We start from the raw sequence: 17,509 nt of genomic DNA, 5'->3' as shown, positions 1-17,509 counted from the left end.
AACGAGGGCACTGGGAGATGGTTGGGAGTGGAGAGGGAGGCAAGGAATGGTCTTGGGAGGTACCAGGGCAGTGGTCTGGGTGAAAGGCAAAGGTCTGAGGGGAAAGACGGAAAGAAAAAGTTTGGGAATGATCAGTGGGAGGATGTTTGGGGACCCTGGGTAGGACACAGAGCAGATCCTGGGGAGGAGATGCCTGAGGGGACCAAAAAGGATGGGACGGGAGGCCCAAGAGGGTGGGATTTGGGAGCACCATAAAAAGAAAGAGGTGGGGGCCCTCCCAGCAATTGATAGTGGCCCTCCCTTGTGAGGGACCTCCCTGGTCAGGTTCCCTGAGCATCTGGGGCTCTGGGCAGAGGGAGATTTGCAGTGGAAGTGGAGTGAAGAGGGGGAAGAGTGGGAGGGAGAAGCTGCAGTGCCCAGCACTGGAGGTCAGGGAGAGCAGAGGATCCCCTGGACTGGGAGAGGGAGAGGCCAAGGCAAGGAGTTTTGGGATCACAGCCCCGATTCCATCCTGCAGCAGAGCTGCTCTCCTGCAGACAGGAGCATCCCCAGCCCTGAGCCCACGCCTGTGGCATGGGGGCCTCACCTTGGCATCTGCTGGGGGGCTCAGCAGGATGGTGAAGAGCAGGGCCACGCTGAGCACAGCGACCTTCATCTTCCTCTGGGCCTGGGCAGCGCTGGCTGAGGCTGCACAAGGGCAGGAGCACATTTATCCCTGTCGGGACTCCTCCCTGCCCCCTCCCCGAGAGCCCCCGGGGCAAAGCCCGGCTGGGCACAGCCCCCAGCCCTGGCCACAAGCCCAGCCCTGGCACAGAGTCCATCCCGCCTGCGGCACCCATCCAGCCACCTTCCCCGGCATCCCTCCCGCTTCCTGCACGGGGCAGCTGCCCCTGGAAGGGCCCAGGCCCCTGGGGGTGCCAAGGGGGTGGGCAGGGAGCTGAAAGCAGCTGCATACCCTGTGGGGACAATCCCACACAACACAATCCATCCTCCAACGGCCCCCAAAGCCTGATCCACCCATGTGCTCCTGCCCATCCCTTCCCACAGCTTTCCCTCTGGGACACCCCAGAGCTGAGCCAGGCCCCAGACCAGCATGTCTGTCCACAGTTGTCCCTGTTCCACTCCAGCCCCGTGGGGAAGGAAGGGGTGCCACTGAACATGATTTGGGAAAATCCCACTCCTTGGGTGGGAGAACAGTGGGGGACCTGGGCAGTGGGAAGAGCCCTGTGACTGGGATCTCCAGGCACTGGAGGCCCTGGGGAGCACTGGGCAATATTGGGCACCTGGAGACAAGGGGGAGCCTTGGGGAATTGCTGGGATGTGGCAGTTCCCAGATCCAGCCCACCCCATTTCCCAGCACTGCGGGCCAAAAATGGGTCCAGTCTCCAGCCCCAGAGCAGAGCCCGGGGGGGAAGATTCTCTGCCCTGGCCCTCCCTGTTCCTCTGCAGGCCATTTCTCTTTCCCACTCTGCTCTCATGAGTCCCATTCCACAGTTCAGTCCTTTCAGGGGGGCTGTGCCCCCCGAAGATGCTTTTCAAAGCCCAAGGGAGGCTTCCACTCCCCATTACACTTTTGCACTGGCCAGATGGGACTGCTAAAGGGCAAGTGAGCCTTCCTGAGCAATCCTTTGCTCTCCAGTCACTGATCAGCTGATGGAAGGGAACCAGGAAGCCCTGGTGGGTGTGATATTGTCCTTGGCCATCTGTCAGAGTGGCAATTGGCACATTGGTTGCCCTTTGATCCCACACAGCCCAGGAACCCTCAGGACCCCTTTCTGAGGCCGGGTTGACCCTGTTCCTGCTCAGGGGATTGATTTCTGGGGTTTGTTACATTTCTTCCCTGCCTTGAGCAGGGTCAAAAGTCAGACCAGCCCCTCTCCTCTGCCCAACAGACACTGGAGCAGGAGTTCTCCTGCACAAATGCTTTTGGCCTTTGCTTTTCCTTCCAGTTTCTGGACCTGAGCTTCCAGTCTCCAGGGAGCTTCCCCATCCCACTCCCTCATGGCCAAGCCCCAGCCCCACAGACAGAACCTCAGGGTGACACGTGGGCTGTGCCACCAGAGCCTTTCCCTGGAGCAGGAAAAGGTCAGCTCTTCCTGGCTGAGACAGTGGTCAGCAGGAGAGGGGAAGACATCCTTAAACGCTGGGACATGTGCTGAGACACAGCCCCGAGGGAGGCAGTGGGGTTCCCACTCAGCTCCTGCAGCTGACTGGCCAACCCACCTGCCCTGGGAGCCTCCCAGCCTGCCCAGCTCGTTAACCCCGGGCTGTTGGCACATGTTCAGTTGGTGTCCAGTGCCATCCCCCTGACTGGCATCTCCAAGGCAGCCTGGGCCTCTCCTGCGTCAGTGTTCCGCAGTGATGACCCTGTGGGCAGTTCCTTCATTCCTGTCCAGACGAATTCAGCACACAAATGATGTCACGGCACATGTGCATCTGGGCAATAATCCCCCCTGGCACACTCTGGTCTCCAAGAAATGGGGCACAAAGCAGAAACAGTCCAGAGGAAAATCTTCCCGGGCGCTGCCGCCTCCTTGGGCAAGTTCCAGAGCAAATAGTCAAGGCAGTTGCCTGGAATGTTTCCCCAGCTGCCCCACAACAGATCTGTTCTGGCCCCACAGTGTCCCGGAAAGAGAGAAACCCAACCCTTAACAAATGCCCCGGAAGGTCACACAACAATCACAGCCATTGACAGTTCTCAGGAACCACTTCTCAGGGTATTTTTACTTCTTTGAAGCCGTGACGGGCGTCTGTATCATCGTGGGAACAAACCCAGGGACAGCTGGGATTGCCTGCGGATCAGGCAAACCTTCCTCTGCCTTCAGAACCCAAAACAGGTTTTCATCCTTTGATCCCCAGCTTGGGACTCCTAAAAATACTTCTCTTCACACCCTCGTAGGCAGAGCACTAAACCAGAGCATTATTTTCCTGTCCCATGGGCTGCTGGATGGATTTGGAAGTGGATGGAGATTGGGAAGCACAGCTTGAATGACTGTGGCACATATCAGACAGAGAATGAGTTTCCAGAGGAACCATGGCACCTGTTTGAAGATCAACAGGGGATTGGGAGACACAAGAAATGGGACACAGGTGTCTGAGCCAACCTGGGAAGGAGGGATTTCAACTAGGAAAGACATGGGAAGGGCAGAGTCCTGGAGACCAGCCAGGCAGCAAGACAAGGCTCCAGTGGGGAAACTTCCAGGAAGGTCCAGCAGCCCAGGGAGTGGCCCCAAGGCCTGACAAGGGGGTGTCCTCTGGCAGCCCTCCTGGCAAACAGACCCTCTCCAACACCTCAGTGAAGTGCCTGGAGAGCAAAGCCCGAGGCAGGGAAACAAACACAGAGATTTGGAGATCCTGTGCAGTTGGAGACCTGGATCTCCCAGAGATGGCGGGATGGCTCCAGGGTTGGAGTGTTGTCATGAACGGCTCCAGGGGTTTTGGCAAAGCAGGCCAGGAAGGGGAGCGGTGGAGTCACCCCTTCTGGAACAGAAAACCAGCCCTGAGGAGTCTCTGACCCAGGAGAGCAGTGAAAAGAAATGGTGGAAGAAAGACTTTCCCGTGGTCAAGGGGGATCTGGGAGGGTTGAGATCTCCTGGGCAAACTTGGCATCCACAAGTCCGTGGGTCCTGTCAGATGCATTTGGGAGCACTGAGGGAGCTGCTGGACACCACAGGGAGGCCACTGCTGGTGATCTTTGAAAGGCTGTGTCAGTCAGGAGAGGGGCCTGAGGGCTGGATGAGAGCCAGTGTCATCCCACTCTTCCAAAAGGGCAAGAAGGACCCAGGGAGCTGCAGGCCAGTCAGCCCCACCTCCATCCCTGGAATGGGCTGGAATGGCTCATCCCGGAGGCCGTCTGAGCACGTGGATGACAGGAAGGGGATCAGGAGTGGTCAGCATGGATTCACCAAGGGCTGACCCACCTGATTGCCATCTAGGATGGCCCAGCTGGCTGGCAGGAGGAGAGCAGAGCTGTGGCTGTTGTGTGCCTGGAGCTCAGCAAGGCTTTGGGCGCTGCCCCCACCTCTGGGCTCCGGCCTGTCCTGAGGGCAGCAAGGGAGCCCCAGGGCTGTGGGGTGCCCCAGGACCTGCTCCTGCCCGTGCCCCCAGCTCTGCCCTGCTCTGCCAGGCCTGGGGGGAGCCCAGGTGTCCAGGCTGCCTTGCCCTCCCCCATTCCCAGACTGCCCGGATCAGACAGGGCTGGAAAGCCCCGGGATTGCTGAATGGCTTCCTGCTGCCTCAGGCCATGGGCAAACAGGGCTTATCAGAGGTGCTGGCAGGGACAAACACCCCTCCTGCTGGCAGGGGAGCTCTGTTTGCCCAATTAGCTCCAAGTGGCTGCCTGGGGACAAGGGCCCCTTCACCCTGTCCCCCTGCATGGCCACATCCTGCCCAGGGCCAGCGCTGGCGTGGGCCCAGGGCCATGGACAGACACCGTGTGGGGACAAGGGCCTGTGGGGAGCTGTGGCCAAGTCCCAGCCAGGGACAGAGCTGGACTTGGAGCCTTGTTGGGGATGGGGTCCCTTGGAACCCCCCCATGTGGGGCAGCTCTGCAGAGCGGGACCCAGGTGATGTGGGTGGCCCTGGGTGTGACAAAGGGAGTGGCAGAGGAATCTTCCACCCAGGCTCTGCTCTGGGGCTGGAGACTGGACCCATTTGGGGCCTGCAGTGCTGGGAAATGGGGTGGGCTGGATCTGGGAACTGCCACACCCCAGCAATTCCCCAAGGCTCCCCCTTGTCTCCAGGTGCCCAACATTGTCCAGTGCTCCCCAGTGCCTCCAGTGCCTGGAGATCCCAGTCACGGGGCTGTTCCCACTGCCCAGGTCCCCCACTGTTCTCCCACCCAAGGAGTGGGATTTTCCCAAATCATGTTCAGTGGCAGCCCCTTCCTTCCCCACGGGGCTGGAGTGGAACAGGGACAACTGTGGACAGACATGCTGGTCTGGGGCCTGGCTCAGCTCTGGGGTGTCCCAGAGGGAAAGCTGTGGGAAGGGATGGGCAGGAGCACATGGGTGGATCAGGCTTTGGGGGCCGTTGGAGGATGGATTGTGTTGTGTGGGATTGTCCCCACAGGGTATGCAGCTGCTTTCAGCTCCCTGCCCACCCCCCTGGCACCCCCAGGGGCCTGGGCCCTTCCAGGGGCAGCTGCCCCGTGCAGGAAGCTGGAGGGATGCCGGGGAAGGTGGCTGGATGGGTGCCGCAGGCGGGATGGACTCTGTGCCAGGGCTGGGCTTGTGGCCAGGGCTGGGGGCTGTGCCCAGCCGGGCTTTGCCCCGGGGGCTCTTGGGGAAGGGGGCAGGGAGGAGTCCCGGCAGGGATAAATGTGCTCCTGCCCTTGTGCAGCCTCAGCCAGCGCTGCCCAGGCCCAGAGGAAGATGAAGGTCGCTGTGCTCAGCGTGGCCCTGCTCTTCACCATCCTGCTGAGCCCCCCAGCAGATGCCTGGATGGGTCCCCCTTCCCACCAGGATCACTTCAGGGATGGGTTCAGGGATGGGCTCAGGGTCGGGTCTTGTCGCCCTGGCTTCGGCTCTGGTGCAGGACTGGATCGTGGTGGTGAGCAGGAAAACGCTTGTCTTGGCCTCTCCCTTTCACCATCCATGAGCATCTCCATGGTTCCTGCAGATTTTCCTTCTCATATGAGGGGGTATCCATGGGCGGGGTGGGGTGGGGACACCTGTGTCCCCCCACAGGCCCACAATGGCCAATCCTGATCAACCCTTTGCTCTCCTTCCCCAGACCATCATCAACACAGGTTGGGGTTCCTGCATCCTGGTAAGTCCTGGAGTTGGGGGACATGCAGTGTGGGAACTGGGGGACAGTTTGGTCCCCCCATCCCTTACTGAGACTGGGGACACCCCAGTGACCAGTGACCTCTCACTGTCTCTCCACAGGGAGGCATCATCAGGGGAGGGACGAATGGCCAGGTGGGTGCCAGGAGTTGTTCTGGGCCCAGACCCTCCTCTCTCATGGCCACGACCGTCCAAGGCACCCCAATGCACCCCAGTGTTTCCTGGGGAGGCCTCTTTCTCCGGGCCCCCACTGTAATCCCATCCATCCCAGTACACCCCAGTACACACTCAGGACATCATTTCCCATCCATTTCCTCCCTGCTTTCCCCCCAGTCCTTTCCCTTTCCCATTTCCAGGACAGTGGTGTCCCCAAATCCCCCTCCTTGACACCCCATCCAATTCCTCGATTTTTGTTCCCTGCCCCTTCTGCCTTCCCCTGCTACCCATGTCCCCTCCACTGGAATTCCTTCCTCCTCACCTGCATCCCCCACAGTCCAGTCCCTTTGACACCCCTGTCCCCATCTGTCGGGGTCCCCAATTTCTCCCAGTTTAACGCCTTAGGATGCCCTCCAATCTCTTACTGGAATTAGGGGCACCCCAGTGACACCTCACTGTCTCTCCACAGGGAGAGATCAAAGCCAGTCAAGCAAAGAGGTCTGAGGTGGGTATCCCAAGTTCTGCTGTTCCCAGACCCTCCCCTGTCATGGCCACAGGGCTCCAGGGCATCCCAGTGTGCCCCAGTATGCCCCAGTACACCCCAGTGTATCTCTAATCCTACCTTTCTTCCCAGCCCCCCGTGGCTGACCAGGTGGAGCTGCCTGTCAGGTGAGAAATAATGGAGGGTCCTCTTCCCCACAAAGGGTCCTGGAGGGGGTCGTGGGGGATTCCTGAGCCCTGCAGGGTGGGCAGAGCTTGAGGAACGCAGAGGGACACGAAGTGGGCTGTCCCTGATCCATGTCCAGGTGAACTGGACAGAGCTGCCTCCAAGCATTTCCTTGCACTCAGGGGGCTCTGCAGACCCTCAGGGTCACCGTGAGGGCAGGGAGGGGCTCTGGGAGACTTCAGGGCATCCAGGGGGAGAGGCTCTGGGGGCCCCATGGATCTTGGGAGCCAAGTCCTGTCCCAGGTATATCCAGGGTTCCAATTCCCTTCTTCTGCCCCAGGTCCCTGCAGAGAGAGGGTCAGGACAAGGCCCCTCTCATGTGCCGGTGGACACTGGGGGTCCCATTTCGGGCTCTGTCTTTCAGGACTGGAAGTGGTGGTGACACCCATGTCCTGTCTCCCTCCAGTGGCATGAGGAGATGATCATCCCTGGAGGACCCCCCTGATCCCCTGGGTGCCCTGGGAATTTCCCTGGAATGATCAATAAACCCCTGATGCAAAGCAAATGCTCTCTGTGTCCATTTGTGTCTTCCCATGTCCATGTGTGTGTTCCCATGTCCATGTGTGTCCCCATGTCCATGTGTGTCCCCATGTCCCTGTCCCCTCCTTCTCCAGCCCCAGCACACCCGGTGCCTCTCTGGCCGCATCCCCACCATGAGCAGAGCGGCTCAGGGGGCTTCTGGGGGTCTCTGCACACCAGATCCCCCTCACACTCTTAAGGGAACTTCCCAGGCTCACCATTCCCAAGACTCCCTGGCAGTCACTCTCCCACCAGCCCAGACTGGCACTGCTGACCCTCAGGCCCCTTCCCAGCAGCAGCAGCTCCAGTGACCTGACGGATCCCCTGTGACTCCCCACACCCCCACTCTCACAGTCAGACCAGGTTTCCTCACTGCTTCCACCCCAGCTTTCCCATGGAAGAGTCTCTGATGTCTTAAAAACAGTAAAACAATTCATCCCTGGTGCAGTAACACAGAAACAGCCTGAGCTGGTACCTCCAAGGAGGGATCTCCAACAAAGAACCCCATGGGCTTCTATTCCCTCACACTACAAGCTGTCATAGGTTTACGTGTTCTAAAAAACCAAGCAGGGAATTTTTCTTCCCCCTGCATGGCTGTAAAAGAAAGATGTTGAAGGGGGGAGGGGGAAGGTGTTTGCCGGGGTAACTGACACCCACAAAGGAACCAGCCAGCAGATCCACATTCCAAGCTGATGGCCCTCTGCAGACTGTGGGGAGGGGGGATGAGTTATTTTTTTTCTCTCCTCCTAAACAGAAGGCACTTTACTTGTGCCCTAACCCAGGCAAGGTGTGTAGGAGGGGTCCGAAGGTCACTCTGTTTTCGGCCTGGTCACCCGGCTGTTTTCTGGCCCCGGTTTGCCTCCGTTTTTCCTGCGGCCTGTTCTGCCCCCAGCTCAGATCTGCTCTGATTTTATTGGAGTGGCTTGACCCATCTGCAGGGGAACCTTTGGGGGAGGAGGTCGCCCTCTCCCTCCTCCACTCCCGTGTTGGCAGCAGCACGTGTCCATCGACGGAAGGGGGGAAATCCCAGCCAGGGCCAGCCGCAGGCAGGGTGAGTTTCATAGGAACAGCCCTCCCTCTTTTTCCCTTTTCCCTTCCCCTTCTCGGAGGGGGGAAATCGCCATTTCCATCTTCTCCCGACAGCGCCCCCTGCTGGCCAACACCAGCACTGCAGGCCCCGCCCCCAGGGATCCAACAGCGCCCCCTGCTGACCAACACCAGCACTGCAGGCCCCGCCCCCAGGGATCCAACAGCGCCCCCTGCTGGCCAACACCAGCACTGCAGGCCCCGCCCCCAGGGATCCAACAGCGCCCCCTGCTGGCCAACACCGAGCACTGCAGGCTCCACCCCTCCAGGGATCCAACAGCGCCCCCTGCTGGCCAACACCAAGCACTGCAGACCCCGCCCACCAGGGATCCAACAGCGCCCCCTGCTGGCCACACCAGCACTGCAGGCCCCGCCCACCAGGGATCCAACAGCGCCCCCTGCTGGCCAGCACCAAGCACTGCAGGCCCTGCCCCCCAGAGATCCAACAGCGCCCCCTGCTGGCCATGGTTAGAATTGCACCAAAAGGCAGAGATGATTGAACTGTTTACTTTTTGAGGGGGATTTTTGGGTAAAGGATTATTTTTTGGTTGGTTTTGTGTTCTTTTATTGTTCTGCCAACACACATATATCCTTTAAAAAAGGACTGTTATTTTTTCTTTCTCCATACTTCCTCAACTGGAGCCTCTTAATTTTGGATTTACAGTTGCTTACTGGAAGGAGCTTGGTTTTCCTTATAACTCATCCTCCTTAGCAAAACGCTTCAGTTTCATCCAACTGAGACACAAACATAAAAAGGTCTGCCTCTTCCTGCTGAGTCCTGGGCTCCTGCCCTGTCTCCAAGTGTCCTCTCCCTTGGCTGCTCCAGGGTGGGCAGCTCACAACCTTTTGTCTGAGGCCCCTCACCCAGAGCTCATCCCACAGCTCCAACTGCAGCTGCTCCCTGAGCCACCTGCACCCACGGGATTCCTCAGCCCTGGGCACCACGAGGCCCCCCACAGTGTCACAGGGTCCCTTTGGTTCCATGAGCCCCCACAGTGTCACAGGATCCCTTTGGTTCCATCAGCCCCCACAGTGTCACAGGGTCCCTTTGGTTCCATGAGCCCCCACAGTGTCCCAGGATCCCTTTGGTTCCCTGAGCCCCCACAGTGTCACAGGGTCCCTCTGGTTCCATGAGCCCCCACAGTGTCACAGGGTCCTTTGGTTCCATGAGCCCCCACAGTATCACAGGGTCCCTTGGGTCCATGAGGTTCTGGCACCGAAAACTGGGAAATAAACTCTCCAACCAGTTTTTTGGGTTAGAAAGCCCACATGACTTCATTCAGTGTGCTGGGTGCATGAAGGTAGCTCCATAAAGCATGCACAGCCACCAACCTCACAGACCACTTTAGAGTCATGAAATTAATAGCCATGACATTCCTATTACATATTCATTACATTTCCCGAATACATGGGTATGTACTAATTACCTTCATGGACTTACTTGGATATGGCTCTGGAGCTTCCAAGGAATCTTTTCTCCATGAGAGTATCTGAGACATGGTCGTGTCACAATGGACTTCTCTTACCATTCTTTGCTCTGACACACAATCCTTGTTCTCAAAACTAAGGCATTTGCAAGTCCATGTTAATCACTGATACAGGGAAATAAGGAAGCAAGAGGTGCCACAAGGCTATCAGTCACAGATGTAGTGATCAAACACTATTGTACTACAGTTAAAAGAATTTTCCAACATCTTTCCCCACTGCTCCATAGACTCTGTTTTTAAAAACTACAACTACTTTGGTCACAGTTTGTGCTGCTTTCAGCTGGGGTAGAGTTGATTTTCTTCCCAGTGGCTGGTACAGGGCCGTGTTTTGGATTTGTGCTGAACCCAGGGTTGATAATACAGAGATGTTTTGGTTGTTGCTGAGCAGGGCTCACACAGAGCCAAGGCCTTTTCTGCTTTTTGCAGGGCCAGGCTGGCAAGGAAGTTGGGAGGCTGTGAGGAGACACAGCCGGGACAGGGGACCCAAACTGACCCAAGGGATATTCCAGACCACATGACATCATGCTCAGGATAGAAAGGGAGGGGAAGAAGAAGGAAAAGGAAGGTTTGGAGTGATGGCATTTGTCTTCCCCAGGAAGCATTCTGTGGGATGGGACCCTGCTCCCCTGCAGGTGGCTGAACACCTGCTTCCCACAGGAAGTGCTGAATTAATTCTTTGCTTTTCTTTGCTCATGTGCCCAGTTTTGCTCTCCCTCTAAAGTGTCTTTTACCTCAACCCAGGAGTTTTCCAGCTTTTATCCTTCCAAGTCTGCCCCTGCTCTGGTTGGTGTGGGAGTGAGCGAACGTCTCCACAGTTGCTGACTGGGGTTAAACCCTGACAGAGCTTGTCAGTGGCACAATGGCCCCTCGATTCCACGAGGCTCCGCAATGTCCCAGGGCTCCTTCAGTTCCCTGAGGTTCCGCAGGGTCCCAGGGTTCCTTTGGTTCCATCAGGTTCTGTAGTGTCCCAGAATTCCTTTGGTTCCACGAGGCTCCACAATGTCACAACGTCCCCTTGACTTCATGAGGTTTCTCAGTGTCACAGGGTTTCTTTGGTTCCATCAGGTCCCACAGAGTCACTGGCCCTGTGATTCCATGAGGTTCCACAGTGTCCCAGGGTCCCTTTGGTTCCATGAGGGGAGGGGCTGGGAAGCCAGGGGACCCCAAGAGCCCCTGTGACTGAAGCCCATACTGGGAACCCTTGGGCCTGTACTGGGAGCATTTGTGACCCCATACTGGGAGCTCTGGGAGTACTGCTGACCCCATCCTGAAAGTACTGAATGCACTGGGAGCCCTGGTGCCCCTATACTGGGAGAACTGGAGACTCCTATATTGGAAGCCCTGACGCCCATACTGGGGCCATCCTGGGAGCACTGGGAGCCCTGGTGCCCATTCTGCTGCCATACTGGTGTCACTGGTGCCTGTCCTGGTCCACCCTGGTGCTGTACTGGTGCCCCTATGGGTCCATATTGGCCCATACTGGTACTATGGTTGTGCATACTGGTCCCAGACTGATCCATACAGGTCGATACTGGTCTCATGCTGGCCCGTACTGGTGCCATAGTGGTGTGAAGGGAGGTATTTGTTTTTGTGTTGGTGGTGGGGAGTGGCTGTAGTTACTTCTTTATTTATGTATTTTTTTTATTTTGGGGCGTGGGAGGCAGAGGGGGCCGGGGAAGGGATGTTGGGGGGGGGCAGGCTAGTGTTGTTTGTTTCCCTTTTCCAACACTGCATTTTGGTATGGCTTGGTTTTTACTTGTCAGTTTTTCAATGAAATAAATCTCTGCAGACATGGAGCTGCCATCCTGCAAAGGCCGGGCCCCCCCGCTGCTGCAACACAGACACAGACAAAGAGACACAGACACACAGAGACTCCCAGACAGACACACAGACACACACACAGAGTGTAGGGGTAGAAAACCTTCGAAGAAACACCGAGGATGGAAAACCTTAATGCCCACTCAAGGAAACTCTCGCTGCCAGGGAAAAGCTTTAACGTGGGAAGAAACAACTTTCTCCTGCAGGGTGCTGCGATGTTTTCTTTATCTGCTGCCCGGAGGTAACTCCCTTGCTCCAAGGGATGAAACCCTCACAGAGGTGCCTGGGCCCCCCAGGGGGGTCAGGCGGGTCCCAAACCCAGGGGAGCACACAGCCTTTCGGGGTTTGCCGCTCCCGCGAAAGGGGTTGTTCCAAAAGCCCCCAAACAGGTTTGTGCTCCGGCGTTCTTGGCCAGCTTTCCCGCAGTGCTCTCGGCCGTCCCAAACAAACAGTGTTCAAGCTCCGGGCCCGGCCCGGTGCAGACACAGCCCCCGCCGCGCTCTCCTCTCCTCCCCCGCCGCCTTTCAGGCCCCGCGCACGGGTCGGGGCCGCCCCGCCCTCCCCCCTCCCAGCGGCGGGGCCGGAGCGGGGCGGCCGAGGCGGTCCCCGCGCCCCGGGGCGGCCGAGGCGGTCCCCGCGCCCCGGGGCGGCGGCAGCGGCAGCGCCGGGGCGAGGAGGAGGCGGCGCGGGGGGAGGCGAAGGCGTTCGGCGCTGGGCGCGGAGCCCGGAGCAGAGGGGAGGCTGGGCACGGGCCGGGGGCGCTGCCGGCGGGGCCGGGCGGGGTCTCTGTGCGAAGCACAGCTGGGGTTGCGTCGCTGGGAGCGTTTTTGGTGTCGTGGGGTCGCCCCGGCAAGGGAAAATGTTAAGTTGCTGTGGAGAAGATGTTACGCTGCTGCTGCTAAGGGACAATTGAAGCTGCAGAGTTGAATAAGTGCAGTTTCAGGTTCCGGGGCGGTCGCTAAGGGAGCAGCCGTGTGGGCGGGGAGCAGCCAATGGGGAGGTGCCCAGAGGCAGCCAATGGGAAAGCTGCGGGATGGCGGGAAGGGGCAGCCAATGGGAGAGCGCGCGGTGCAGCCAAGCGTAACCAATAGACAACCAATGGGACACCGAGCAGCCGGGCAGCCAATGAGGAGCTGCCGCCAGGGGCCGGTGCTGAGAGACTGCGCATGCTCCGAGAGCGAGGGGACAGTTCGGAGAGAGGAAGACTCTGAGCCTTCATCCCCTACGACCGCCCGAGACGGCCACGGGAGAGAAGCGCGCAGGCGGCAGAAGGCGTGTGCCGAGATTGACATCGAACACCGCCCAGTCTCGGGTAGGTCATGAATATGTAAAATGCGCGATGAATATGTATGAGTAGTTGTAGGAAAGGGAAGCTGTGAGGGGGGAGGGTGTGTGCGTGTTGGTTGGAGGTGTCCTGTTTTCGTCCTGCGCCGTAATAAACAAATAGCGGCTTAATAGGACCTGTGGCTATTGGGTTTTCCTACCGTCGGCTTTTGCCGGCCTCAGTTCCGGCCAGCCAGGCGGGAGTCACCCTGTGCTCGGCTGCAGACTCCGCTGGAGGCAGGGACTCCCTGGGGCGCCCTCGGGATTTTGCCGAAGGGACTCCTCACTTCCCTGGGCTCGCTGCGGGAGCAGACGGGGACCTCTGCGACCAATTGAAGGTAATAGTTTAGTATAATTTGGTTTTGGGTGACCGGTCACTGGAAAGTACCTGTAAGCCGCTTTCTGTTTCGGAGTTCGTGTGTGTCCCGGTAAATTGTTTCTGTTTCGGAGGTCGTGTACGGTGTGTAAGGCAAAGCTTGTGGGTCTTAATAAATTATTTCAGAAGTTTGGTGAGTGCAGTTTGTGTGAAGTATAGCTCTCAGTGTCTGGTGTAGCTGCTGTGAGAGAAGTTTTCTTAGTGTCTTGTAGCACGGATTTTAATGGGCACGTGTTGGCATCTGAGTGTCTGGGGTAGATGCTGCGAGTGAGAGAAGTTTTGTTCTTATCTTGTAGCAGCGATTTTAATCGGCGCGTGTTGGCATCTGAGTGTCTGGTGTGAGTGCTGTGAGTGAGAGAAGTTTCTTTGTTTTATAGCATTGATTTTAATCAGCACGTGTTGGCATCAGTGTCTGGTGTAGGTGCTGTACTATGAGAAAAGTTTTACTCTTGTCTTGTAGCAGCGATTTTAATCGGCACGTGTTGCCATTTCAGTGTCTGGTGTAGGTATTGTGAAGGGCAAAAGTTGTCTTATATTTTTGTGACACGAGTTTTAATGAGCACCTGTTAATACCTTAGTGTCTGATACAAGGAGTGTGGTCAGAAAAGGCTTTCTTATTGTTCTGTGACACTAATTTTAATTAGGATTTGTTAATATGTCAATGTCTGGTGTAGGCAGTGTGATTAGGAGAAGTTTTTATTATCATCTGTGGCACTAGTTTTCATCAGCTTCCGACAATTTATTTCCCGTATTTCCTAACCTAAAAGAGTTGCGTTTAAGGGTTGGTGAAAGGGCACGTGTTGGCATCTGAGTGTCTGGCATAAGTGGTGCGAATGAGAGAAGATTTTTTGTTATCCCGTAGCACCGATTTTAATGGGCACGTGTTGGCGTGTGAATGTCTGGTGTAGGTACTGTGAGAGCAGTGTTCTTGTCCTGTAGCAGCGATTTTAATCAGCAGGTGTTGGCATCTGAGTGTCTGGTGTGAGTGCTGCGAGTGAGAAATTTTTTCTTGTCCTGCAGCAGCGATTTTAATCGACACGTGTTGGTATTTTATTGTCTGGGATAGATGCTGTGAGTGAGAAAACTTTTCTTTTTGTCCTGCAGCAGCGATTTTAATGGGCACGTGTTGGCATCTGAGTGTGTGGTGGGGGTGGTGTGAGTGAGAGGTTTTGTTCTTGTCTTGTAGCAGCGATTTTAATCGGCACGTGTTGGCGTCTCTGCAGTAGGTGCTGTGAGAGCAGTTTTCTTGTGTTCTAGCAGCGATTTTAATCAGCACCTGTTGGCTGAGTGTCCGGTGTGAGTGGTGTGAGTGAGAGAAGTTGTCTTGTAGGAGCAATTTTAATGGGCACGTGTTGGCATCTGAGTGTCTGGTAGGGGTGTTGAGAGTGAGAGAAGATTTTTTCTTGTCTTGTAGTAGTGATTTTAATCGGCACGTGTTGGTATCTCGGTGTCTGGGGTAGGTGCTGCGAGTGAGAGAAGATTTTTTCTTATCCTGTAGCACCGATTTTAATGGGCACGTGTTGGCATTTGAGTGTCTGGTGGGGATATTGTGAGAGAGGTTTTGTTATTGTCTTGTAGTACCGATTTTAATGGGCACGTGTTGGCGTGTGAATGTCTGGTGTAGGTACTGTGAGAGCAGTGTTGTTGTAGCAGCGATTTTAATCAGCAGGTGTTGGTATCAGTCTCTGGCGTTGGTGCTGCGAGTGCGGGAAGATTTTTTTCTTGTCCTGTAGCACCGATTTTAATCGACACGTGTTGGTATTGTCTGGGTTAGATGCAGTGAGTGAGAAAAGTTTTCTTTTTGTTTTGCAGCACCGATTTTAATGGGCACGCGTTGGCATCTGAGTGTGTGGTGGGGGTGGTGTGAGTGAGAAGTTTCCTTGTTTTGTCTTGCAGCACCGATTTTAATCAGGAGGTGTTGGCAACTCAGTGTAGGTGCTGTGAGAGAAGTCTTATTATTGTCTTGTAGCAACGATTTTAATTAGGAATTGTTGGCATTTCGGTGTCTGGTGTAGGTAGTGTGAATGGGAAAAGTTTTCTTATTGTTTTGTGACAGGAGTCTTAATTAGCACCTCTTAACATCTTAATGTTTGCTGCAAGCAGTGTGGTAAGAAAAGGCTTTCTTATTGTTCTGTAGTGCCAATTTTAATTCTCAGTTGTTAACATCTCAGTGTCTGGTGCAGGCAATGTGATTAGGAGTTTTTATTTTCTGTGGCACTAATTTTCATCAGCTTCCCAGTATTTATTTCCCGCAGTTTGTAACTTAAAAAGCAGTTGTATTTAAGGGTTGGTAAAAGGCAAGGAGGTAGAAAAGCACCTGTAAATTACTGTGGGAAACAGCCAGAGTAAGAAAGTTGTGAAAAAGAGTCCTCTGGGCTGTATTTTAAGCCATTGGAGAGATCTGGGTGGTGTGAGTGGAAGTGGTGTCAATAAGGCTAACACGATTAAATCTTGCAGATAATGGTGGCCTTTGTAGAAATGAAACGAGGGAGAAAGTTTGCCGCCGAATGGAACTTTAAATTATAATACACTTTTGCAATTAATGTTGTTTTTAAGGCGTAATGGAAAAGGGAATGAGGCAACATGTGGAGATAGGTTTTTCTGTTTGAGAAACCATCCAGAATGGCAGAGAGATTGCGGGAGAAACGTTTCACTCCAGGATTCTCTGCTATTAACATTAGAAAAGGACAGGGGGAAAGAGAACCAAAAGATAAAAAGGTGCTGCTCATCATGCAGCATCGGGCAAAGGTGCTTTAAAACAAGAAAAGGGAGAGACCTTAAGTCTGACGGGGTTATAGATCGGGAAGAATTGAGAGCAGCACACCCCCAGTTCCCCCCCGGGGGCCTGAAGCCCCTGCAGTGGCATCAGGAGATGAATCCAGCAGTGATGGCAGTGAAGCAGGAGCCAGCGGCAGCACCCCCATCACCGCACAGGAGGAGTAAAAGGAGCCAAAAGCCCCCAGCTCCGGGCCCCCCTTGGGCAGGGAGTAGGACGGGCAGGAGAGTTGGTGAGAGTAAAGGTCCCTTTGAGTACAGCAGATCTTGATAATTGGAAGGAGGTGGTTAAGGGGTACCGAGATGATCCCGGTGAAATAGAAAACGTTTTGAAAGGATTGTTAGAAACCAATATTCCGATTGGTCATTTATTGATTTAATGCATAATGAGATGACTGCCTGCGATTGCCTTTGTTCACAGGCGAGCCAGAGTGCTGTCCCTTTGGCCGTGGAGAGGAGACTAAAGACATTGAAAAACCCCGAATCCCATCCGGATGGAAGACGCTCCTCTACCGGACAGGCCAAGTCCATTCCCGGAGCCCGGGTGTACCAGGGGAACCCGGGAACGGGGAGCAGGACCTGCGGCAGCGGGATCCGCCAGGCAGGGGGAAACGGGGCACGGGAGTGGGATGCCATGTCTGCCCCACCCAGCCCAGGCGTGCCAAGGGTGGGTGGCCCTGGCTCGAGGGCCACCAGGTCTCCTGTGTGGTGGGAGATGGGAGCAGCCGGACCCCTGCACTGATCAGCGAGGGGCCGCCTGCCACTGCCACCCCCTGTGACGGTGGGTTCCCCCATCGCAGCCCAGCCCCAGCCCCGCGGATCCCACCGAGGGAAGCAAAAGCCACCAGTGGCTTCCCGTGTGCACTCCCATTGTTACCTGGTCCCTGGAGCCCAGGTGCTTGGTGCCAGAAGTGAGAGCCCCCCTCGGGGCTTGTCCCCCCCAGTGGGTAAGTGACAAAACCATCAGAGTAGCGTGTGCCCGGCCTCCTCCTTGTTCTCCAGCTCTCGTGTCTCTTGACAGCACCAGACTAGAGTCAAGCTCCACAGGGTCTTCTTTCCTTGGTGATTCAGCTAAGCCAGTTCCCTTGGCTGTGGTTTTGCTGGATAGTCAGTAGGGACAGTGGGAATCTCATTCCTGCTTTCATGCTCATCACTAATTAGATGACAAGGCATTTGGCTATTTATCAGGCACATATAATAGCAGATATAATTTCAATGTGCTCTTTTTCTGGATTAAGCGAAGGTGGCCTGTCCACCTTGGTCAAGCTTGGTAGAATTTTGTCACAGATTGGTGGTATGTGACACATCATGATCTGATTCCATTGTCATCCCCACCTACTATCCAGGCCAGATTTAACTGGATTGTGGTGACCTTGCATTCACAGCACTCACTTGAAGTACTGTGAGACTTTGTTGTGAACTAAGAGGATGCAACAGTACATGCTTTGCTCCCAAA

The 17,509-nt window shown here is 55.8% G+C and overlaps 2 protein-coding genes and 1 long non-coding RNA gene across 3 annotated transcripts in view; 1 reads left to right on the top strand and 2 right to left on the bottom strand.

Annotated features, from left to right (window-relative positions):
* Positions 1–17,509, bottom strand: part of LOC135406004 (zinc finger protein 91-like) — a 369,522-nt gene that overhangs the window by 140,253 nt on the left and 211,760 nt on the right. The window lies entirely within an intron of this gene.
* LOC135406099 (trichohyalin-like) overlaps positions 1–17,509 on the bottom strand; it is a 134,176-nt gene that overhangs the window by 54,262 nt on the left and 62,405 nt on the right. The window lies entirely within an intron of this gene.
* LOC135406216 (uncharacterized) lies at positions 5,344–6,128 on the top strand. Its single transcript, XR_010426233.1, has 3 exons — positions 5,344–5,550; positions 5,734–5,769; positions 5,889–6,128. It is a non-coding gene; the product is annotated as an uncharacterized LOC135406216 (long non-coding RNA).

Source organism: Pseudopipra pipra, chromosome W, assembly GCF_036250125.1.
Source record: "Pseudopipra pipra isolate bDixPip1 chromosome W, bDixPip1.hap1, whole genome shotgun sequence".
Classification (NCBI taxonomy): domain Eukaryota; kingdom Metazoa; phylum Chordata; class Aves; order Passeriformes; family Pipridae; genus Pseudopipra; species Pseudopipra pipra.
Note: the sequence above shows the minus strand (reverse complement) of the source record. Positions and strands in the feature narration are given on the sequence as shown.